At 47.2% G+C, this 23,986-nt stretch overlaps 4 non-coding genes across 4 annotated transcripts; 2 read left to right on the top strand and 2 right to left on the bottom strand.

The window, feature by feature from the left end:
• Positions 1-4,030: 4,030 nt before the first annotated feature.
• Positions 4,031-4,104, bottom strand: TRNAN-GUU (transfer RNA asparagine (anticodon GUU)). The gene has a single exon. It is a non-coding gene; the product is annotated as a tRNA-Asn (tRNA).
• Positions 4,105-18,684: 14,580 nt separating this feature from the next.
• On the top strand, positions 18,685-18,766 carry TRNAL-AAG (transfer RNA leucine (anticodon AAG)). The gene has a single exon. It is a non-coding gene; the product is annotated as a tRNA-Leu (tRNA).
• A 396-nt stretch (positions 18,767-19,162) lies between these two features.
• On the top strand, positions 19,163-19,257 carry TRNAI-UAU (transfer RNA isoleucine (anticodon UAU)). The gene is made up of 2 exons: positions 19,163-19,200; positions 19,222-19,257. It is a non-coding gene; the product is annotated as a tRNA-Ile (tRNA).
• Positions 19,258-19,449: 192 nt separating this feature from the next.
• On the bottom strand, positions 19,450-19,544 carry TRNAI-UAU (transfer RNA isoleucine (anticodon UAU)). The gene is made up of 2 exons: positions 19,507-19,544; positions 19,450-19,485 (listed from the first exon to the last, which is right to left on the bottom strand). It is a non-coding gene; the product is annotated as a tRNA-Ile (tRNA).
• Positions 19,545-23,986: the final 4,442 nt, after the last annotated feature.

The following is a 23,986-nucleotide window of genomic DNA, read 5'->3' as shown; positions in this document are numbered from 1 at the left end:
TGCTCCTGCACTTCTTATTATCAATCCCATAGGCGAAACTGAATGCATTTACCAATGCATGTTTTGTATAATTGGTGATCTTTACGCCAAGAGGACCATTCACTCAAGGGGTAACATAGCTGCCAAGGTTTCAGATTGCTTAGGAGTGACACTTTCATAATTTCAGTGTATTAATCAGTGACATTCAACGACTATGAGTGACACTTTCTCGCAATCAAAATCAAGCAATGAAGACAAGGGAAACATAAATATCAGAAATTGTACCAATTTGAGCAACTAGAAACTCTAAGAAGATCTTAAAACTGCTGTATCGCACAAGAAATGGAAGGGCACTCGGACCCGACTATACCAAACAGTATGTGAGAGGCCATACTGCCTGCAAATGAGTCTCATGTTCCACAACGCCCCGTCCACCCCCCCCCCCAAAAAAAAAAACAGTTTAAATCTTCTATGGGTGGACTTAAGCAGAACCTCATGCCTCCCTCTGCAGAATCTGATCATACTGTGCTGAGAAGCCCCTGCATGAACCGAGGCATACCACAATAACAAATGCTGGGCTGCAGCTCTGCTGCCTGTCTCATGCAGGCCTCAGTCCCAGCATCCTGCCTGTTTGGATTAGTGTCACACATCTCACTGCCTGGCACGTTCCTGCTTGAAACAGGGCAGCATGAAGCTGCAGCTGAAGATGGTTATCGTGACCACGTGCTACTAGCGCTATTACATTTAAAGGAAATGTTATTCAGCAGAGAGACTCAATGACTCACTTACTTTTCGAGGGGGTGAGCAATTCAGCAATGGGCCACAATGACTCCCACGGCAATCACCAGGGCAGGGCATGCTTTTGAGTGAGGTGCAGCCCAGCTCTCCACAGAATTGAAGTCTGGACTGGTGGTGTGTTCTCTGATGCTGAGCAGGCGCGGTGCATCCATTGGGGCGTAGCCCCCCCCCCCGCCCGCAGCTCCCTCGGCGTCTTTGAACTTAAGTAATCAGTTTACTTAAGTTCAAAGACGCCGAGGGAGAACTGACAATCATGTCAGTCAGCAAGACATCAGATCGCCCACCCCCTTCAGAGTCTGAAGGGGGTGGGCCGTCCGGCATCATGTTGACTGACATGATTGTCAGACATGGGGCAACAGGCAGCAGCACAAGTGTGCATGAGTGGGGAAGGTAGGCAAATTTTTCCGCCGTGCCCAGTCATGCGCACTAGTGTCTGCTCTGGCTGGCGCATGCCCATTAGGAGAGCGAGGATTGAGCAAAGGCTCAAACCTCGGTCTCCTAATGGGCAGGCGGGCGAGTAGCAACTGTGCCCTAAGCCAATCCTGGTGCTGCTGGCAGTGCCAGGATTGGCTGAGAGGGGTTGCCAGTCCACTCCAGTCAGTGCCATTCGTGAAGGCGCCAAGGGGAGCAGAGGTGGCGCGGACCGGCTGTGAGGTAAGTTTTCCTTTTTTTTTATAATTAAATCCCCGTCCCCCACCCCCGCGCGACCCCCCCCCCCCTCATGAGCCGCGACTGGGAACAACAGAGTCTGTGCTCACTGGTAGCTGACAGAGCCTGCTGGGACTCACAGGGGCCTCATCAAGCCTGCCATTTATTTACAAGCAAAAATCAAGGCCGGGCGCTCACAGGCAGCGGACTGAGCCTCGAACTCCGGTTGACTCGGCAGAAGCTGCACTCGTAGGCAGCGAGAACACGTCAGCGGCTCGCAAGCTCGCAACTGCCTGCGCCTACAGTTCGTAGGCAGAGGCTGAGGCGCTGCCGCAGGCTGTAAGGCAGCCAAGTGTTGACGGAGTCCAGCTTGGACCGGAGCAGAGATGGAGACAGCGGTGGACTTTTACTTCGCCGCCCTTCCTGTTCACTGTGCTGGCCGTCATCCTGGCCTCGGTGTTCATGAAAATGAGGTCAGGCAAAGAGGAGGAGAAGAAGACAGATGAAGCGGCCATGGGAGAGGCGCAGGGAGAGGAGGATGGGAAAGGGGTAGAAGAGGTGAAGAGGGCAGAAGAAGATCACAGGGCAGAAGGGGGGCAGAGCGTAGACGGGGTGCATCAGAGTGTAGAAGAGGAGCATAAGGCAGGAGAGGATCAGAGGGCTGAGGAGGTACGTAAAGCTGAGGAGGTACGTAAGGCAGAGGAGGTATGGGAGGTAGAAGAGGCACAGAAAGCAGAGGAGGCGTGGAGGGCCGAGGAAGCAAGGAGGGTAGAAGAGGCACATAAGGCAGAGGAGGCGCGGAGGGCAGAGGAGGCGCGGAGGGCAGAGGAGACACGTAAGGCAGAGGAGGCATGAAGGGTAGAAGAGGCACGTAGAGCAGAGGAGGCTCGTTTAGTGCTGTAAGATATGGGGTATTTTGTAATGTATTTGCATATTTCAAGTCTACACCTTCAGAATTGCTTTATAAACATTCTTGCCCTCTCAAATTTGCTGTAAAATGCTCCATTTGCACACACTTTGCAAGTCCCTCTCCCCTCAAGTCCCTCCTATGATAGTTGGCTCGCTCGCTATCGACATAACACTTATCCTGAACTTTTACGCCCATCAATTTCAAATGTCACCAGCCGCCCCTGAAGGAACCACTCCAGCGGCCAGCGGTGACTGTGCATTTCACTCAGCAGCAGGTGGGTCGTCGGGTCTGATCCGGTCGCTGAATCTGCATTAAATTTACTGTGCTGCTTTAAATTTACCGTGATAGATGTCCGAGCAGTGCTGCCATTGCCAATGTAGCCTGCAACCTTACTATCGTGAACTAAAGCTGCGCTGTGCCGGCAGCAGTAGAACGTCGGTCCTGCCTTGGTCCTTGGCTATTGAAGTGTGTGAGCCATGGCCTGTTGACAAATGTATCAAAGCCACGTGATTCTGGGTAAATATTCTACACTGCACCAGATTAGTAGCTAGAGCTGAGCTGCGGACTCTAAGCTAAGCCCAAAGCATGCTGGGAGCAGCACGCACGGCGCGCTGCTACTCCAGCTTCGTTCCAGGTTCAGTATGGTGCATGAATACTAGTAACGCTTTAGCTTCACAGTTGAAGGGGAGCTATAATTTATGCATGTCTTTGCTTTTCAGTGCAGTGATGCGAGCCACCACGCTGAAAAGCGTTAGTCTAACGTGTGATGCGTGGTACTTTGCAGGGCTGGGGGTAATGACTGTGACTGGGAGGTCCGATGAGGAGGTACTGTGGTGAAGCAGGCACATGCACTAAAATGCATTATATTAACCCTAGATGCAACGCAACTGGGCAGGCTGTACCTAGTCAAATGTGTTAGCCTAACTGCAGATACATGGCACTTAGCAGAGTCCTAATTTTGGTAGTTCCAACACAACACTGAAGGTTACGTTTCAAATAATGTACATTTTTGAGTAAACAGTACTGAGTGTAGACCTTGCAGGTCTGGGCATTGTTATTAAAGTTACAAAAGTGCTCAAGTTCTATATTCATAAACTGTGGTCCGGTCGGCCATGATCCCCACTTCCCAGCAGCCTGTGCTGCACAGTATTCGGTGGCTGCTTCTATTACCGCCCCTTCTTCTGACCAAGAAACCAGGCTCGTCTTTCCACTGGATTGTGCAGTGGCACAACAGCGACAGCTAGAGGCGATTTACAGAAAAGGCAGTTGTTGAATACGAGGCGAGAGTAAATGGAGAACAGATGAAAGCGTCGATTTTGCACCGCGGCACGTGCATGGCTAGATTCACATCAGTGTAAACGCGAACTGTATTCACCGAACGCACGTGAGGCGAGCAGGAATCCACGGACTGGATTCTGATTTGTCAGCGTTATGCGACGTTAGCAGCAAGGTTTTTATAGTATCGCTAGCCGCATTCTTCATTTGTCTAAAAAATGAGTTTAAAGCGAAGAGCATCCAGTACCTAAGAATGGCCGTATTATTATTTTTTTTAACGTACTGTGATTTTCATACCAAGCCTAGGTACAGCGTTAAATGAAAAATGAAAGGGTTAATTTAGAGAGATATTTGCTGACTCAATTAAACGGATAATTTTCAACGTTTCCATAAAGTTTGGATATTTTATCAAAATATACACGTCCCTGGGTGGGCTTGAACCACCAACCTTTCGGTTAACAGCCGAACGCGCTAACCGATTGCGCCACAGAGACATGTAATTAGCAGGCTTCACATCACAATTAATACTGCACAACACCGTGACATATATATTTTTCAAAGTGCAAGAGGTGTTTTCCATCATTAGGTGCAACAATTCATAAATATATTACTGTTAAATACTTGAGTGCTGTTTGGTATGATCCCCATTTAAAACTGAGTCGGATGGAGTGACTAGACATTTCCAACCTACTTATTAGGTTATGAGCATATAGGGATTGCGTGTGTACAACAGTACATGCATGTTGTATAGGGTTGGACCTTTCTTGATTCTGACGACCATTCTCAATTCCGATCTAGATTCCAAGCAGGCCTTGGCATACATGCCAACATTTTATAAAAGGAAAGTGGGAGACTTAAAAGAAAATCTGCAGACTTTATTTTCTCCATTGACTGCTCTTGAAGCATATTCAGCCCCTTCATCCCATTGGCGTGTGCTGACACCAAGGTGTATGGAGAGGGAAAAGCATTTGTTATCTGCTGCAAGGTGGTCAGTAGGGCAATGGAGGTAGGGTCGAATTGCTGAGACAGGCACTCGGGCAAAGGGAGATGGGCCAACTCTGAGTTGCCGCTGTGGGCCGGTTTTTGACCAGCGAGGTGGCTGATTTGGGCTGCGTCTGTGCTGTTCAGATGCCGCCAGCGGCCTAGTGGGGGCCTGAGCGGCCTTTCTGGATTCAGGGAGGCCAATATTACCCCCCCTTTACCAATGGGGAGGAGCTATCATTCCCATTCTCATTAATGTATGCTGATTAAGCAGGGGCAGTGCGCCTGAGCAGAAGTGGCCTTACTTATATTCAGGTGTGGTTCACCAGAGTGAACTTATCCTTACACAAAGAGTCCTGGCAACTTTTGCATATTTTTATCTCAGCGAACTTAAGAAAACTTGCCTCTTTTAGAGAAACCCCCCTCTTATAATACTTAAAACACCGAAGAAGTGTTTTGTGAAAAGGCGCTATCCACAAATGTGGTCCACTTTTTGTTTGGGTGCCCGGGCCTATTTTTGACCCAAAACCAACCCTGAATGGAGGCCTCTTATTTTCCTCTGCAGAGCAGGTCAGTCGCCGATACCTCAAATCAAGAACATTGAGTGATTTCTTGTGTCTGTGATGCGTTAAGGTCGAGCACATGTGGAGGTCAAACAGAGTCTAGTCAGAACCTCACACCTTGCTTCAGATTCAGTCGCTCTGGAAGGAAGAAAGAAACAAGCATTGGCAAAGCCAATAAGTCTCAGCAACGCAAGAGCTGTTGTCTTTGTCAATGTTAATGATTTTAAGCCATCTGCAAGTGTAAGGGGGAGGGGGTTTACCTGCAGCAGAAAGGGAAGTGGTGATGTAGCAGGGGCAGATGGAACTGGGAGCATGATTCGCAGCCGTCAAGGTTGGAGGTAAAGTGATTGGGGTGGAAACAGCCGGCATATATAGCTCGATATACACTTCTATAGAATCACACACAGACACTTTTACAGAGACATGTAATGCCAACCACACAAAAAATGCACACATAGAGGCATTCACACACTCAGGTGCAGCAGCTTGGATACAAACATTTATGCAAACATGCACACACAAATGCATGTTCAAAGATGGAGACACACAAACACACACATTTAAAAATGCACACAAATTAGGTACTGCATATAGCCCTTTTTTTAAGCAGCCTGGACCCACAAGCAACGACAACAGGGGGGAGTGCGCATGCAACAACAATGGGAAAGAAAGTACTGGCAAATGTGAAGCTCTAAGGTGCTACAAGCCACCGCTGCACCATAGTGGATCATTGAGGAACAATGACGGGGAGGAGTGCGCAGGCAGCAGCAATGAGTTCTGAAGCTCCAAGAAACGTGAACGCAAGCCGAGTCCTTGTCATACAAAAAACACGAGGTTCACTACAACAGCCACCTAGGCAATGGGGGGGGGGAGGAGGGGGCATTGCAGTCTGCCCATTAAGTGGGTTCTCAGACTCGGTGGTGAACGTTTGGAATAATTTGCTGATTTGTAAGCACACTTGTTATAGGGTTAAACAATCCATTTATTTATTGGGTCTGATTACCCATATTATTATTATTTAAAGAAACATTGATATGATTTATAGGAAGTGAACCTTCACTTATTTTATATTACATCACAAGACCCCATACACTCAAATGTTGGTGAATATGTCTTATGGTCCTTCAGTGGCTATTGGTTCAAGAACATCAGTGCCACGGCCAGGGCTGTTGTATCCACAAGGCAAGGTGTGGCGCAGCGTCACCGCGCCACTAGTGTGTGGCAGCAAAGGACTTTGTTGTGCAGGTGGGTGAATTAAATGCCATGTTCACATGGAAGACAACATATACAATATTAAACAAGGTCTAAAACAATACTGTCTCCACTAAAGAAACAACGATCATTGGCCCCTTGCGGCCGCCAACAAACCATTTTCATAAAAAGCAAGCAAAATAGTTTAAAATTAAAATAAAAAACATAAGGCGCAAAAATTTAACAAATATCAGTTTTAGAATGTGCTGCTGCCTAGCACTTGGAAAGAAATACACAGGTTGCTCACCCTTTAAACATATAAAAATACCATACCAAATGTAATTGAAATATATATTGGAATCTGTAAGTATGCCGTCTAAAGAGATACTTTTATAGGTTAGGTCACACCTAAACAATAATTCAAAAATGGTTCGAAATAAAATGCTACATTTGTCACTTTCTACATCATGTAATATATTTAGATTATTCTGGAAAAAAAGAACATGCTTAAATTTACACAAATAATACTGCCAATAAAATGTCAAAATTACATTCTCTCCTTGCGGAGGAAAGGTAAGTGGTGTTTCAATAACTACCCCCTAGATGTTGGTCATTTCCAGTAATATTTGAATTTTTTGTTTGTTGAAGGCCTGCTCAGTTATTGCTCTGAAGGAAACTGGCTGTGATGCGTTTGCAAAGTCATTTCTTTTTGTAGGGGACCACAAAGAATATACAACAGGTCTGTTTTTTGAGACAGTGCATGCTTGCCGTCTAGAACCGAGACCAAAAAAGGGAAAGTACAGTTTAAATGTAATCAAACCGTTAAATCAAATATCAGTAAGTAAAAGTGTGGAGAGTTGGACGAAAGTTGTATATATGTGGGACTTCAAATGTACGCTGCTCCGCTGTACTCAATGGCGGAATTGATTATCAGAAATGTAGAAATGTATAAAGACCAAAGTACGGAAGGACACAGGGGCAGATTTACAAGCCCCTTGCGCCTCATTTACGCCGCTGCTGCGTCACTTTTGTGACGCAGCGGTGGCACAAATCCTGCGGCATGGTGCGGGGTACTTACAACGTGACGCCTCTGGGAGATGCGTCACGTTGTAAAGCCCTGCGCCACATGTAGGTGTTCTTGCGCATTGGGGGCGTTCCGGCGCAGGAACGCCTCCTAAAAGTGGCTGAGTGAAATCTACAAGATTTCACTCAGTCACTTTTAGGCCCATGCTGCGTCAAAACCCTGCGCCTGCCTGAAGCAGGCGTAAGGATCGACGCAGCATTAACAAGATAGGGCCCCCCAGAACATTGCTGGAGCTGCGTCGCGCTTGCAACGCAACTCCAGCAATGCGCCACTTTTACGGCACAGATGCATCCCGCATCTGTGCCGTTTTTGCCCCATGGTGCGCCACATTGTAAATACGGCGCATCCATGGTGGCGGAGCTGTGGCGCACAATAACTGGCGCATCCCTGCTGATATGCAGGGATGCGCCAGTTATTGTAAATATGCCCCACAGAGTTTACCAAAGCCACCATGGACGACTAGAGGACACTCCAAACAGTAAGGTCGCCGCTCACTGGGCAGCCTCAGGGGGGTAGCTGGGTCAGCAAGATTGGGGGGGTGAGCTTCAGATTTCCCAAAAGTCAAGCTGGGATATCCTGCTAAAACACATTATATACGAAGCACGACGTGAGGAGGATTTCATGGGTAAAGGAAAAAGAGAGGAGGGCATATGGTTAGGGGCACTTAAAACACAACATTTTCTCATTGAATCAGCATTTTTAGGGCCTTTAAAACAAAGATGCGATAGTGTGTGTGTGTATATGTGTGTTTTTGTCAGTGTGGGCATGTAAAAATCCAAGGTGAAATACGACTGACACTTTACCATACCCGACTGAAAACACTTGTACCCAACTATTTACAGCAAAACACATTTTTTAGGGGGGTCTAATTTTATTTTTTTTAAAGATAAATAAATGGGAATCCTCAGTAGCAAATAGAAACGTCATTCAAGGCAATTTAAACAAGCCTTTGTTGTTATAATCCTATATTAGCCTTCAAACATCATTGCAGAATAACATTTTTGTCATTTTATCATAACAGTGGCTCCATGTGTGAGTTCCGATTAGAGCGACTGTGTTCTGGTTGAATAGGAACACTGGTTTGCTATGCAAGATGCTGGATTGGAGGCAAAGTCACTTGTTCCAGTGTTTTCACTAGTACTGCAGTCCCATGAAAATAAACGTTGAAAGTTAAATGCATGGCGGGTGGACTGTGTGCAAAATGATGAGGCAAGAATATGAAGAAGAAAGCAAACTGTCTGAATCTGGAAGTAATTTGCTGGGTTAAAAAAAATGTAACAAACTATAAAACTAACACCTTCTGTTGACTAGCGTATAAACCCACACTATTCCTAAAAATTGTGTTATAAATAGATTGCACGTGTAGCGGGAGATCAAGAGCGACAAAGAAAGCGTCTGTGAAAGAGTGGACATAACTCACACTACACTGTAGTAACAAAATATTTCTTGTGGGCGCCCTATTTACGCTGACAAAATGGGGAGCAGAATCTTACAGACCAGCAATGAACACGGTATGCAAAAGCAAGCAGGGCAAAACTACTGCTGGTTTGTGGAAGGCAGTGCTTGTAATACACTTCTTAAAGCAGAAGCCACACAAATAAAAGATATTTAATACTGTTTACCATAAAAAACCTCCACATTCTCCTGAAAAACGCTTCTAAAGAAATACAAAAGTAGTCCCGAAACAATGCCTTAAAATGGCCGCTGCTTATGTTTAGCAGTAGTTGGCCGGTGCCCCTGGGGAGGGCTGAACACCAGAAGAGGCATGATGTATACATGTCCTTGAGAAATGGGGAGAACGCAAGATGGAGCGATGATGGTGCCAGCAATTGGGAAGCCATCAGCGGCCTGAAGCGCACAACAGGCATTGTCATTTCTAATGCCAATAGCTCAAACTCTCGCAAATGCGAGACCACTTTAATGGTGGCCGCGCTCCTTTCTTTAGACACTGCTCGCCGTATTCAGGTTACAGTGAGCAGCGTGCAAAGAAAGGGGTGCGGTCAACATTAAAGTGAAAGCGTGTATTGGGCGCTTTTACATAAAAGCGTAAAAATAAATAAATAAATAAAGTTTTTGTAGTGCAGCTGCTAAAGTGAAAGTGGTCGCGTTGTGAATTAAATAAATAAATAAGCACGGCTGCTAAAGTGAAACCGGCCCGCGCTGTAAATTAAATAAATAGGCGCAGCTGCTAAAGTGAAATTGGACCGCGCAGTTAATTAAATAATTAAGTGCAGCCGCTATAGTTAAAGTGGACTGTGGGGGAAATGAAAAAATGCACAATATAAAGGTGACGGCATGCTGCCACGTCATGGGTGGAATAGGGAAGATCATTAAAGAAAATCGTACTCGCTGACTAGATAAAGCACACCGTGTTACGAAGTACAGTCGTTATGGGAGGTTACATATGCAGCCAAGGCGGTACTAAGGAGGGACTACAAAGCCTATACACGAATAAAAAGCAACAATTTTGAAAGGACAGTAACAGGAGCCAATTGAAAAGATGAGCAGGAAATGGGCGGAGCTTCTATGCCATACCTCAATACAGCATGCCTCGCACAGCAGCGCATGATCTGCCCAGGCTCAAACTAATCAGTTTGTCACTTGACAAGCTGCCAAGAGATAAGCTCTGATTTGAAAAGTTTTTTGACTGTAAAAAGTTAGGCTAATATGTCCAAATCCATTGTCGTTATGTCATATAGCAGGGGTACTCATAGTACGGCCCGCGGGCCGCCAGCGGCCCGGCAAGCCTTTCTTGGCGGCCCGCGGACCTTGCAGACATCGTACCGGTGTTTGTTTAACAGTGTCAGCAAACACTTGGAGCTGCTGGGGCGCTAAGAGGTGAAATACAACAAAGCCTCGTTATCATGCAAATGGTCTCTTAAAGACCTGTGAAGCACTCGGGTGGGGCTGTGTGTGTGCCCTGGAAGGGAACCTGCCTCAGCTGCCAGGGGCATAACGCAGCCCCCGCGGTGCGGGGGCCCCCATGCTCCAGGTGCCCCCTCACTCTAAGCGAGGGAGACAGCTGCGCCTGGAAGCAATCCTCTTCAGCCTCCCCAAGTCCCCATAAATTAAACTGTGCGCGCACACCACGGTGACGGCATCTAAGCCTCAGAGTCTTCCCTCTCATTCTGTCTCCCTCCTCAGTTAGTGAAAGCCGAGACTTCAAGAAACGGGTATTACCCTCTCTTTCCTCCTTTCGTTTATTTGCTCCCCTGTGAAATGGATCCAAAAAAGAATAACATTTTTGCTGGAAACGTTGTCTTTCTCTGACACAAGTGCAGCCTCCGTGTGGAGAGAAATAAAACATTCCAAATGTGAAAAATAAATAACTAATTAAAGCAAGACAGAGTGGTTGCAAGATGTCCAGAATGATTTATTTACACCTAAACACATTAGCGCCACTTTACAGTGTTTGCCAGTGAAGTGATACTTTTGTTTACTCCTCTCTCTTTAAACAAAATTGTTTTCCCTGTGTGGGAAAGTGCACCTTGCCTGGAGGTACTGAAATACCTGCTTGATGGGTGAATTGGAAAACAAAATGTGTACAGCGACTGTGTGTTTACGAATGTGGTCTTTTTATACCATACTGCCTATGTTTTGAAAGAATATAAGCAATGGGCACTGAAACGGGTCCCTTCCGGGCCCTGTTTTCATGCAAAAGCACTCACTAATTTCAGAATAATGAGTGTAAAAGGAAAAAGGTAACCATGACTGAGAGGGAGGGAGACGGGGAGAGGGAGGGAGAGAGGGGAAGAGGGGGAGAGGGGGAGGGAGGGAGGGAGAGGGAGGGAGACGGAGAGAGAGAGAGGGGGAGAGAGGGAGGGAGACAGGGAGGGAGACAGGGAGGGAGGGAGACAGAGGGGGGAGACAGAGAGGGGGAGACAGAGAGGGGGAGACTGAGAGGGGGAGACAGAGAGGGGGGAGACAGAGGGAGACGGAGAGGGACGGAGAGGGGGAGACAGAGAGGGGGAGACTGAGAGGGGGAGACAGAGAGGGGGGAGACAGAGGTAGACGGAGAGGGACGGAGAGAGGGAGAGAGAGAGGGGGAGAGAGAGGGAGGGAGACAGGGAGGGAGGGAGACAGATGGGGGAGGGAGACAGAAGGGGGAGGGAGACAGAGAGGGGGAGACAGACGGAGAGGGAGAGAGACGGATAGAAGGAGAGAGGGAGGGAGACGGAGGAGGGAGGGAGACGGAGGAGGGAGGGAGACGGAGGACGGAGGGAGACTGTGGACAGAGGGAGACGGAGGAGGGAGGGAGACGGAGGAGGGAGGGAGGGAGATAGAGAGATATGTGTATGCCGGGTCCGGTGGCTCAGTGGACGAAGGCGTCCGCTGCAGGGACCTGTGTTCCACCTCATGGTCACAGTTTTTTTTGTTGCTCTTGCCCCGCCCCCTCCCCCAATGAACCCGTCCCCAAGGTGCGGCCCTCGGCCACAAACCACACTGTAAATTTGGCCCCCAAGAGAAAGTTTGTGAGTACCCCTGTCATATAGGTTCCTGTCTTGCATCATATTAGCATGTTTTTATAAAATACCTTTTATTTTGTTTTATTACAGAAGTAAAAAAAGGCAGCCTGTACAGAAACATCTGAAAATGCGGCAACGAGGCACATCATTGAAGCTGGTTATGACAAACACAAATCGAAGAACATAACAAAGCAGTGCCCGGAGATCTTGGGATACATCAACTGTTAGATTACAGCAATACATCTTGATAGCAGTTAATCCCTTTCCTCCATATCTTTTTACGCTTCCCAAGGCAGTCACAGGTCTTGCGAGGGCACAGTGATCCATGCTGCATAGCCATTCCGCCATTGTGGGGACCTCTGTTGAGTGCCAGTGCTTAGCAATATCCCTCTTGGCTATTAGGCAACCAATATTGTAGAGTATCTTGTCCTCAGTTGGACTATCCCACCCATTGTGCATTCCCAGTAAGGCCCTGCCAGGTTCACGCTCCACTGGGTAGCCCAGGATGTTGCATAGAGTGCCGCGTGCTCTAGACCAATATGTATGTATTAACGGACAACTCTATATCCTATGCAGCAGGGTGTCTACTTCTCCAGCATATCAAGAGCATTCGGAAGCCAGGGACTTATGCATTTTGTAGAGATCCTCAGGGATTTAATATATAAAATGAAAGTATTTGAATTCCACTAGGCGCAGCATAGATAAGATTGGTTACGTGTTGGCTGCCATCTTGGCTTCTGGCTAATCCTCATCATCCAGATCTCCCATGTCTACCGTTCACCAATCCCTCAATGATGAGAAAGAGTCTTGGGGGTTCATAATTAATGTTTTATATAGTGTAGATATGACCTTATTGTTTATTACCTCAAGGGTTAAGTTGGGCTGGAGAGGATTATAGTCAGGTAAAGCACTGAGGGGCTGTTTATAGGGTTCCAGAGCGTGTCTCATCTGGAGGAACCAAAAGAAGTGGGATCTATGAAGATCATATTCTGCTACTAATGCAGTAAACAATTTAATGTGTGATGCAGTTCAAACATTTCACAGTGTAGAAATACCTATGTTGTCCCATAGCTCAAATCCCGTTAGGTGTCACTGATGGTAGCCAGTCGCCCACTCACCTTGTGTAGGCCTTCTGATCCATTTAATGTGTTTCAAACCTAGGGGCCAGCTTTCGATCGGAAGCATTGTGGCTAAAAGAAGGTCGATCGGTGTCTGTTCCATAAACAAGTGTTAAACCCCATACCGCTCAGCTTCCGGCAATTCAATTCGGACTGTAGGATTACCGCTATCCAAATATAGCCAGTCGTTAATAGGGAGTAAGTGGACCGCCCAGTGGTAGAGCTGTATGTCTGGCACTCCTAGCCCCTCATCCCCTGTTGTCTGTGCCAAACTTCTTTAAAGAAACTTGCGTGGGCCACGTTCCCCCAAATATGCGGAAAGGGTGGCATGCAGTCTGCAGAAGAATATATTGGACAGCGGGTGGGAGTAGTTTTATAGCATATAGGGCAGCTGCTGGAGAGAAATCATCTTTTTGTTTTGTGTGGAGTTTTATATAGCGCGAACTAGACCCGAAGGTATCAGAGCGCTTTACATGAGCACCAGTTGCGTTACAGATGGACACATTCATTTTGTTAAGCACGGGGAGATTAAGTGATTTGCCCAGAATCACAGAATGTTGTGCGTTCCTGCCGAGACTCGAACCCAGTTCCCCAGATCCGAGGTCAACCGCCCTAGCCGTAAGGCCACATTCTCTCCCCATCTTGTTGAGGGCCACTCACCCCGCAACCGAGAGTGGGAGCTGTTCCCAAGCCGTGAGCTGCAGTTTGAGGATACATAGCAATGGCTCTACATTGAGTCTCCAGTAGTCTCCCGTTCTCTATCAGAGCTACTCCCAGATATTTAAAGGGCCTGATGGCTGCCAGAGGGCCAGAGTCATGGGCAGAGCCACCTCATCCATCCTCACCACTGGGGCCACCACTGACTTGTGCCAGTTAACACTGAGGCCTGAGGCTGCTCCATAGACTGGGAATGTCTGAAAGATTCAGGGAATCGACAGATGTGGGCGCTCCAGGTACAGTAACACTTCGTCCCTGTAGAGGGAAGCTCCTTCCTCTACCCCACCCCAGTCAATGCCCCATAAGTGGGCATATAGATGGATCCACGCTGCCAGCGATCATTCATTAGAGCAAATAAGAGCGGGGACAGTAGGCAGCCCTACCTCGTACGCTGTTCAATGGGAAGGGGCAAGAGAGTAGGCTATTGAGATGCGCCCAAGCCTGGGGGAGGAGTAGAGGAGTCCGACATATGCAATAAACCATGAACCGAAGTTCATTATATTTAGCACCTGGGACATGAAGGGCCCAGACACAGAGTCAAACGCCTTTTCAAAGTCTAAGGCTAAAGGTGCTGCCGATCTTGGGAAACAGCAGAGGAGGTTGAGAGCTCTGTGCAGGCGTCTGATACTGTTTCTGGTAACCCGTTTTGGCATGAAGCCATTTTGGTCTGTGTGGACCAGAGGACTCATCACCCTGGCCCACATGGTGGCTAGGATTGTGGCAAATATTTTCACCTCAGTATTGATGAGAAAGATAGGGTGATAAGAGGTACAGTCTGGGGATCTCTCCCTGCTTTGTGAATTACCACTATGGTCGCACCTAAGAGGTCCCGCGGTCGTTCTCTCATATGGACATTTTTTTAATACAGGCCTTCTAGTGGTTCAACATGTAAGCTGGCAAATCTCTTTTATAATTCTGAGGGAATTCTGAGGGAAAGCCATTCAGGCCCGGGGTTTTGTCAGCTGGCATGGCATTGATCACTGCGTAGATTTCAACATCCGAAATGGGAAAGTCTAGAGCACCCCTATGCTCTGGCTGTAGTGTTGCCGCGGGGAGATAATTTATTATTGGGTTTTCATATTCCACTATAGGGGTGGGGAGAGCTTAATAGGGCTCACTGTAGCAGTTTGCAAATATATTGGTGATATCTGTGGCTGCAGCCGTCACGATACCCATGGGGTCATAGAAACCCGCCACCACTCTGTGCTGCATGTTAGTGTGCTAACCAGTACATGAGTTTGCCATTTTATCTCCCATATTGTATGTGCGGTATTGAGAGGCAACCCACCACCTCCTGGGCTTTTCCATTCATTTACTCCTTAGCTCTAATCTGACCGCCTCTACACAGCAGAGTGCCTTGTCCCTGGCCTCGTGGTGTAAGCTTACTTCTCGGCTCATGAGGTCTGAGCTCAGTCGACCAAAATCTCATCCATTTGGTGTCCGGCAGTGGAAGACATAATGTGCCCCTGCATCATTGCTTTCAGTGTCTCCCAAAGTAATATGGCGATGAGGGAGGGGAGTGACATTAAGGGCTAAGTACTCGTCAATACCTTCCCGGATGTGGTCTGCGAAACGCCCATCGGTTAGTCTATATGAGTTCAGTCACCACTGGTGAGCCTCAGTTTTTTGGGAGGCCTCCTAGGCTCAGTCCCATGGGATAGTGGTTGGAAAGGCATATGGGGAGGATAGCTGAGGACTGTATTGCCTGTCTGTCGGTTGAGGGGAAGAAGAAGTGGTCTAACCTGGCAGTGAGCTGTGGGTGTCCGAGTAATACGTGTACGCACAGGTGGTTGGGTAGTGCATTCTCTATGCGTGCACGAACACCAGTGAAGAGACTCAGGCTGGCAGAGGGGTGGCACAGATACTGGTGCCCAGTGTACGGACACCCAGAGACAGGTTCATAATTGCATGAAAGTCCCTCCTATACCCAGTTTACCCATGGGGAGCTCCAGGATCCGGCCGGAGAGGGTATTCAATGCACTATCGGTCAATGCAGATGGGACATAGATGCTCACAAAACACCAGGTAATGCCCTCCAACCGGCCCAAAACTCCCACATGGCGGCCTAGGGAATCAGTGTATGTTTTTGTCACTTTAAAAGGAAAAGTACAATGTATGAAGATCGCGGCCCCTCTAGAGCCTGATGTGAACCCTGCATGGTAGACCCTCCTGGAAAAGCCATGTCTGCCTAGGAATCCACCTTTAGTACCTGAGAGGTGGGTTACCTGCAGTAGTATTAGTTAGAGGCAAAGGTTTTTGAGGTACTACAGGACTGCTCCTCGTATGATCTTGTTGTTCAATCCATTAACGCCCCAAGGAATAATTTTGCTATCAGCCGACATGTATAATAATGGCGGTATTGTGTTGCACGAGTGGCATTCCTCACAATGTGTTGCAAGCCAGTACTGCTCTAAAGTGGTTGAAACTAAAACTGCCCTCCAAACTCGCCCGACTACCTCCACCACATACTTCCTAACCCAAAGTATCTGCCTCCCCAAAACTCAGCTAGGTGACTTCCCTTGGGTCCCAGGCATGGCTGTTTAAGCCACCTTAATAAACATAGGTTCGAGCAGTTTGATGGCTGTGCTGTTCATATATACGACGCCCTACGTCAGACCCACCACCCTCCCTCCACCCCCACCCCCCCTCGATTCTCAGCACCTCCACTCTCACCCTGGTCTCCATCTCAAGGTCTGTTGTCACCACTGGAGAAAGGCGAGCCGGAGTCAGTGTCCAGGGTCTCTTGTCGATGCTGCAACCGGAGACTTCATTGCCTTTTACTCCCAGGTGGGAGCGACCCTGAGGCGTCCCAGTGTTCCTCTGGTGGGCTTTCACAGTGCCTGGGGGTGTTCTTTTCCCCTGTTGTCCATGTAAGTCCTCCACTCACTTTCATGCACTCCGGTGTTTCAAAAGTGTGTTTCTCATGGTGTACAGCTTTCAGTTGTGCAGACTACAGTAGTGAATACTGGAGTTGCATGGCTCTCATCTTTTGAGTAGCTTCCATGAAAGACCAACATTGCTGCTGCGTCCCGGCTGTATAATCCCGAAAAAGTAGGATTTGGGAGGAGTTGCAGAAAACCTCTTTTCTCTCCTGCGCCTCCTGAAGTATGGAGTTTCTGCATAGTTTAGAAGTCGTATTATCATGGGGTGGGATGCAGCGCCAGGCGGGGGCTTGGGCACCAGGGCGCAGTGGGCACCTTCCAATATAAGGGCACCAGGGCACAGTGGGAACATTCCAGAATAAAGCAGGGGAGAGGACCTTGGGGGGCATCCAGGATCAAGTCAGTCAGGAATGTCTCTGGACGTGGGCCCTCCTGGCCCTCAGGCAGCCCCACCAGTCGGGTGTTGTTCCAGAAATATATTGCCTTGGCACCCGCTGCATGAAGTTCCAGCCACTCTGTAGCTATTTATAGGCCTGGGAGGAGGTGAGGGAGTTCCACTCCACAGAATTCCGCTGAGTTACCGAGAAACTCTGTCAAATTCTGCAGAATTCCGGAAGCGGGTGGAGTACTGTGTTGCTCGGCAACCCCTGTTCTATGAGAAGTCCAGTTCCACCTTGGTGCGACATCGGCTGCAATGCCATTCCCACAAATCTGGCGTGTATTATCAGTATGAGCAGTTGGGGGGCCAGTTCCCTATGAGGTGAAGCCCCCATGGGATGCATGGTGGGGACTCCAGAGGTTGCTCAAGGTTGTACAAAAGGAGTCAAAGGAGGAGCTGGGCTCCTGAGACCACGCTGCAGCAGGACACTCATGCCCATTGATGACAGGAAGCACCACATGCAGGGGGAAAAACAAGGTTGAGAAGCCAAGGAGAGCTGGTCGAGTGAAAGGTGGTGGCGGGCACACCGTGAAGAGCGGCATGTGCACACAGAGGAGGGCATAGCACGCGGGACTCTAAGGGAGAAACACAAAACACATGTTTCCCACCAACCTACGTCGACGGTTCCATGAAAACATCCATGACACCATAAGTCTCACCTTCTGCCTCTTGTAAGAGACATCAGACTTCCTCATCTTTGCTTTTGAGTCGGGTGTAAGGTACCTCAAAGCTGCGAGCAGCAGAAGTCAATCAGAAAGCTCCTTTAATGGCTACTGGCGCAACGGAGGGGACTTGTTCAGGTGGAGGTCCTGTTGCCTCTCAGGGCACACCCGTCCTGCGGGCAGGTGTGCGGGTCTTGTCAATCTTGGCCTGCTGGCCGAGGTCTGCATGCTTGCACTTAACCAAGGCAATTGGGCCATGCCCCCTGTGAGGGATGAGGGGACAGCAGCAGATTCCCAGGTTCCACCGCTAGCAGAGAAAGGGTTCCATGTGGGGTTCCGACCACGAGGCAAGGATCTCAGGGCCAATGGTGTTAGAGAGGTGAAGACCCTCCTGCGACTGTGGCAGTGGCCGACCACACCGGCAGGATGTTAAGTAGCATTCATTTAAAAAGACCAGTGGTCCACACTCCAATGCCGCCTTGGGATCTCCCAGTAGTTTTGTCCTTTCTGCAAGGTGCTCCTTTTGAACCTCCTCAGTCTCTCTAAAGTTTCTCACTTTGATGGTCTTTTTCCTTGTGACAATTTACTCTGGTCGTAGATTGGGGAGACAGGGGTTCTCCGTTATCATGAATCATTCCTCAAGACTTTCCGAGATAAGGTGATCCTAGGTATAGATCCAACTTTTCTGCCTATAATTTCTTCTTTTAATGTCTCTCAAGACCTGATTCTTGGTTCCTCTTAACCTTCTCTGTTTTTAGAGCAGGAAGTTCCCTGGCATACTTCGGACCTTGCCAAAGCTCCGTCGGTCTATTTAGAAAGTATATTAGCTTTTCAGAAAGTATTTGCAAGAAAGCACTAGCCATTTGCAAAATGCTATGGGATGTAGTTCACAGTCAGAATTAATGTGAGTGGTCTGCATACCACAGGGCATGTTTGCACTCTGTTTATGGTTCTGAAATCTATGTTCATACGGTAGCGTGGCCGAGCGGTCTAAGGCGCTGGATTAAGGCTCCAGTCTCTCCGGAGGCGTGGGTTCGAATCCCACCGCTGCCAGAATACTTTTAATTTCACATTTTCCGAAAAATATTTCCTATTATCTATCTTTTCAAGACAATTTATTTGTGGACATATTGCGCTAGTGTGCTTTCATTTCTTGAAGACCATTTAATACAAATGGTAATAGTCGATTTAACTGCTCATTCATCCAATATCGAGACTTGTGGCCACCGGGTGCTCTGCAAAACAATTAGCCCGGCTACAAGTCTCGATATTGGATGAATGAGCAGGTAAATCGAGTATTATCATTTGTATTAAATGGCTTTCAAGAAATGAAAGCACACTAGAGCAATATTTCCACAAATAAATTGTCTTGAGAAGACAGATAATGGTGAATATTCTGTGCACTGCTATTCATACTCATTAAATATAGTGGAGTGCTATTGCGCATCAGCTCCAGTGGCGCAATCGGTTAGCGCGCGGTACTTATATGGCAGTACTTGCAATGAGCAATGCCGAGGTTGTGAGTTCGAGCCTCACCTGGAGCAGGTGGATTTTTGTCTTGGCAAACCGTCTCTGGTCTGATATAACATGTTTGGAAACGCCACTGGTTCTTATGCCATTGTCCATTTACGTGATGACAAAAAATCCAGTGGCCTTTTCAGACGTGTTATTCAAACCCTTGTTCCCTCCTGTTAAAATCAATAAAGAGAACCCGTTTGTCAAGGAATAAAACTAACTGCTCCAGGTGAGGCTCGAACTCACAACCTCGGCATTGCTCATTGCAAGTACTGCCATATAAGTACCGCGCGCTAACCGATTGCGCCACTGGAGCTGACGGAGAGGTGACTCCCACTGTATTTAAATTGCGCCTCATGCAATGAGCACTGCACATGATAAGTGATGAGTCCCCCTTCCAAAACTGTCAATATCAGTATACATGAACCTGGAACTTCAAGTGAGCCATGCAGGATGGGCAAACGAACAAATGTGTAAGCTAACGCCCAACACACATAAACAAATATATCAGCATCAGTTCAAGATGGCATTTGATCTTTCTTAATTCTCCAATGTGAATGAAACAATCATTGGCACAGCCAATAGAGCTTGCCTAGGAAAGCTATTTGCTTTTCCAATGTTTTGTAGGCATGCTGTACAGCTGCGCAGCTGCAATGCACCATGGCTAGAACTTATTAAACAAGCATTGGCAGCACCGGTAGGTCTCACCCATGCGAGCTATAGGCTTGGAGTGGAGTGGCGTAGAATGGAGTGCTTGAATGGTGTAGAATGGAGTGGAGTGGAGTAATGTTTCATAGAAAAGAGTGGCGTAAAGTGGTGAGGAGTGGTGTAGAGGGAGTTGCATAAAGTGGAGTAGAGTGTTGCTAAGTAGAGTGTCATAGAGTGGAGTACAGTGTCAGAGAGTGGAGTAGAGTTTAATGGAGTAGAGCATCATAGGGTGGAGTGTTTTAGAGTGGAATAGAGTGACCTAGAGTGAAGTGGCATAAAGTACAGTGGTGCAGAGTAGAATGGCATAGAGTGCAATAGCTTAGAATGCATTGGTTTTGAGAAAAGTGGTGGTAAGTGCTTTGGTGTAGACTACAGTAACATAGGGTAGAGTGGTGTAAATTGGAGTGGAGCAGCGTAGAGTGCAGTGGCATAGAGTGCAGTGGCATAGAGTGCAATGGCATAGAGTGGAGTGATGCTGGGTGGAGTAGAGTGACGTAGAGTGGAGTAGAGTGTAATGTCATACAGTAGATTGTTTCAGAGCTGAGTGAAGTGGTGCAGGGTAAACTGGAATGGTGAAGGATAGAGTGCAGACATGTGGCACTGAGTGCAGTAGCATAGAGTAATGTGGAATGCAGTGTGGGGAGTGCAGTCCAGGGTAGATTAGAGTGGCGTAGAGTGTAGTGGCATAGAGTGGTGTAGAGAAGAGTGCAGAGGTATTAAGTGCAGTGGTGAAGAGTAGTGTACAGTTCAGTGGTGCAGAGTGCAGTCTTGCAGAGTAGAGTGTCAAAGAGTGCAGTGGTGTAGAGTGCATTGGCTTAAAAGTTTAAATGGAATATTAGCATCTTGAAGTGGAAGTGCTAGTGTAAAACTGCAAACTGGAGGAACCAATACCCAAGAAGGAGTGGTAGCAGAACACTAAGGTGTAAATATTGCCTGTGAAAAATATTGTGTTCTACAGACTTCCTAATCAGGGGTGGGCGCAGCTTGCGGAGTTCACTCTGTGGAATTCCGCGGAGTTGCTGAAAAACTCGGCCAAATTCACAGAGTTCCGTGGTCTGGCGGAGTATATTGCTTGGCCACCCCATAGCTGGTAAAGAGTACCTATGTGTATGATTCAATTGTACAATGTATGTACATGTTTTAAAAAGAAGGCTGTGCCAGCCAGCCCGGCACCTCGGCTCTCCAGTCTCCACTTCGGTCGATCCAGCTCAGTTCGCTACTGCCACGGGGACAGCTTGCTTATTGACATCACTTCCAAAGGCACAGGAACTGACTGGTGCCTACAAGGACATAGAAAGAGAGAAAGGGCTTGCTCTTCCTCCTCCTACTCATACCCGTAATTCATCGCCTACCCCACACCCACCGCCCAGCCAAGTAGGTGGCACTACAGGAAATATATTTAAGTTTTTTGGTGCTGTGAAAGCTGCACATGTCCGCTCTCTATTTCCATGATTCTGACTCCACTATGATGACCCTTTGTTGAGTCCGGTTTCCAAGTCCATGCCTCTGGTTCCTGAAGCTGAACAGAGATCTGGAGAAGCAGGAAAGGATTCTGAGTTCGAAATCAGATTCGGGATGAGCATCGAGAAGGACGACAGGTACTTTGCCCACTAAAGTTAGATAGGATTGGTAGTGGTGCTAATGTAGGGGGTCTCTGGCTTGGGACTAAATTGCTACCCTGCCTTACTCAACAATATCCTCTCCCACTCGCAACAGGTTGAGTCCCTTATCTCTGCTGAATGTATGTGGTGAGGGCCTATTTGGGTGGCGTTTGCAGCTGTAGCTCAGGTGACAGAGGCAAGCAGGGCCGGCTTTAGCACTGGTGGTGCCCTGTGCAACAATGTTTGTTGGCGCCCCCCTTGACCACCTCGCCACGAAATGTTACATAAGACAGAGGCCTACAAGATGTTGGAGTTCCATGTCATCCATACTGGTAGGCAGTATAATTTAAGAGTCTGTGGTCTGGAAAAGCACAAATTCAGAATTTAAAATGTAACACCATTGTTAGGGTTTTTTTTTTTAAATAATAATAATTGATTTCTATCCAAATTAACTCTTTTTGCAATATTAGGATAAGAAAAGACTGGGCAAAAAACTTGTAACTGTAATATATTCCTTGCAGTTTGCATGCAGCTCTTTGAGGACAGTTAAGCGCGCATTCCTCTATATTAGGATTTTAACTCTTAAACTGCAAGTAACAAAAGGATCTCTCTGACAAAAGCGATAACCCATTGACCTCTTTATAGTATATGCATTTTGTGATCTGAATGGGACACGTTCTTTGCAGCAGGCAATTTAACCTTCTGCGCTATTATGAGTTGAAACTTCGTCTACCAGACAAAGCTCAGGTCCCTGACCAGGAAGTACATTAATCACCAGAGATCGTGACATTTTTATTGATGCTTGAAAATTGCTGGACAAGGAACGTGGCATCTGGTGCTTTTAAAACAATAAACAGGGCGCCCCCACCTCAAGTCAGCGCCCGGTGCGGTGGCACCGATCGCACCACCCTAGAGCCGGCCCTGGAGACAAGTAGTAGCTTCCAAGCACCAAATTAGAGGTGAGTGGCACTGAGGGTGCCAGCAGACTCAGCTCCGCTGGCGGTTGTAGGAATTTTGCTGGACTTTGCACTCTAGACGAAGCGCGGAGTAGCACAACTTTGCAAACTCCGCAGGTAGAGCGGAGTTTGCCTCCCACCCTTACTCCTAACAACGTATCACCCGATTATAGTTAATAAGAGAAAATCTACACCCAATGGGGCAATATTTTTGTAAATTATATTAGGCCCAATAATATATGCCATACATTTTTTTTTGTTATCACTCACTATTCTGACATCAGCTCCTGGGAAAGCATTATGAGCCTGAAATTAGGAGATCTTGTATTTTAAAGATGGCAAAAAGCCCAAAGTCGGAGAATTGAGAGAAAGCACCGTGCTCCCTTCTGGGACCTTAGGATCGTGTTAATTTAATGTAACAAAACTGTTGAGGTCCAGGGCTTCTTCAGAAATTGCTCTGCTTTTTAAGTCAAGAGAGGCTACTTTCCTGAACTTTTGCACTCTTTCCTGTTCCAGCCTCTGAGTCAATCATTATTCCTGTGCCCGTGGGCTGCTCCATTTTGCGAGACAGTGTTGCGCCTCTACCTGCTCATCAGGGTGTGAGCTGCTTTCACTTTCATCTCCCATGTCAGAAAGACCCATACTGCTGACTATAGGGAGCCAATTGCACCTTCCTTGTCCCTTCTTCAGAATGGCTATTGTCGAACACTGACTAGAAACCAACTAAATATTGTTGCAGTCCTATTAACTATTACATTCACCTTACCAATACCAGCTGCCACCTGCTTGCTTCACTTCCGGTGTCTGTGGACACCATCCACAGTGAGTGTCGCTTCTAAAATTCTCAAAATGTTCATGAACCTAGACCACTCTCTGTCCCCTCATTTTAAGTGTTTTTATGCTCTTTGTTTAACATTGTGTAAATGCCCATTTAATCTCTGTGTATGTTCTATTTGGGAACTGTGTGCAGATGTTTGTAAATCTATCTATCTATCTATCTATCTATCTATCTATCTATCTATCTATCTATCTATCTATCTATCTATCTATCTATCTATCTATCTATCTATCTATCTATCTATCTATCTATCTATCTATCTATCTATCTATCTACCTACCTACCTACCTACCTACCGATCTGTCTATCTGTCTTTCTGCCCTTCCATCTCGCTACTTAAAGTGAAGAGATTCTTTACTTCAGCAAGGGAGAGGGAGATGTTTAGGTCTGGCATGATGATGTAGCTGACTGTGAAATCAATTGTTACCAATGTATTAAAATATACACAGACAGGCTTTAGTTCATGACGTTGGCTGTTTCGGTGTAGCCATCTGCCTCTTGTGGTGCATTACATAGCACGAGGGACTATTTTAATGACAGATTTGATTATTTATCTCATAAGTGCATTATTTACAGAAAGCATATTTTTTCTTTTTTTCACTGCAGCAGGCTTTTTTTAAAAAAAAAAATCTTAGTTGCAACTCAATATAGAAGG

Source organism: Triturus cristatus, chromosome 12 (genome assembly GCF_964204655.1).
Source record: "Triturus cristatus chromosome 12, aTriCri1.1, whole genome shotgun sequence".
Taxonomy (NCBI): domain Eukaryota; kingdom Metazoa; phylum Chordata; class Amphibia; order Caudata; family Salamandridae; genus Triturus; species Triturus cristatus.
This window is presented reverse-complemented; position numbering and strand designations above follow the sequence as displayed.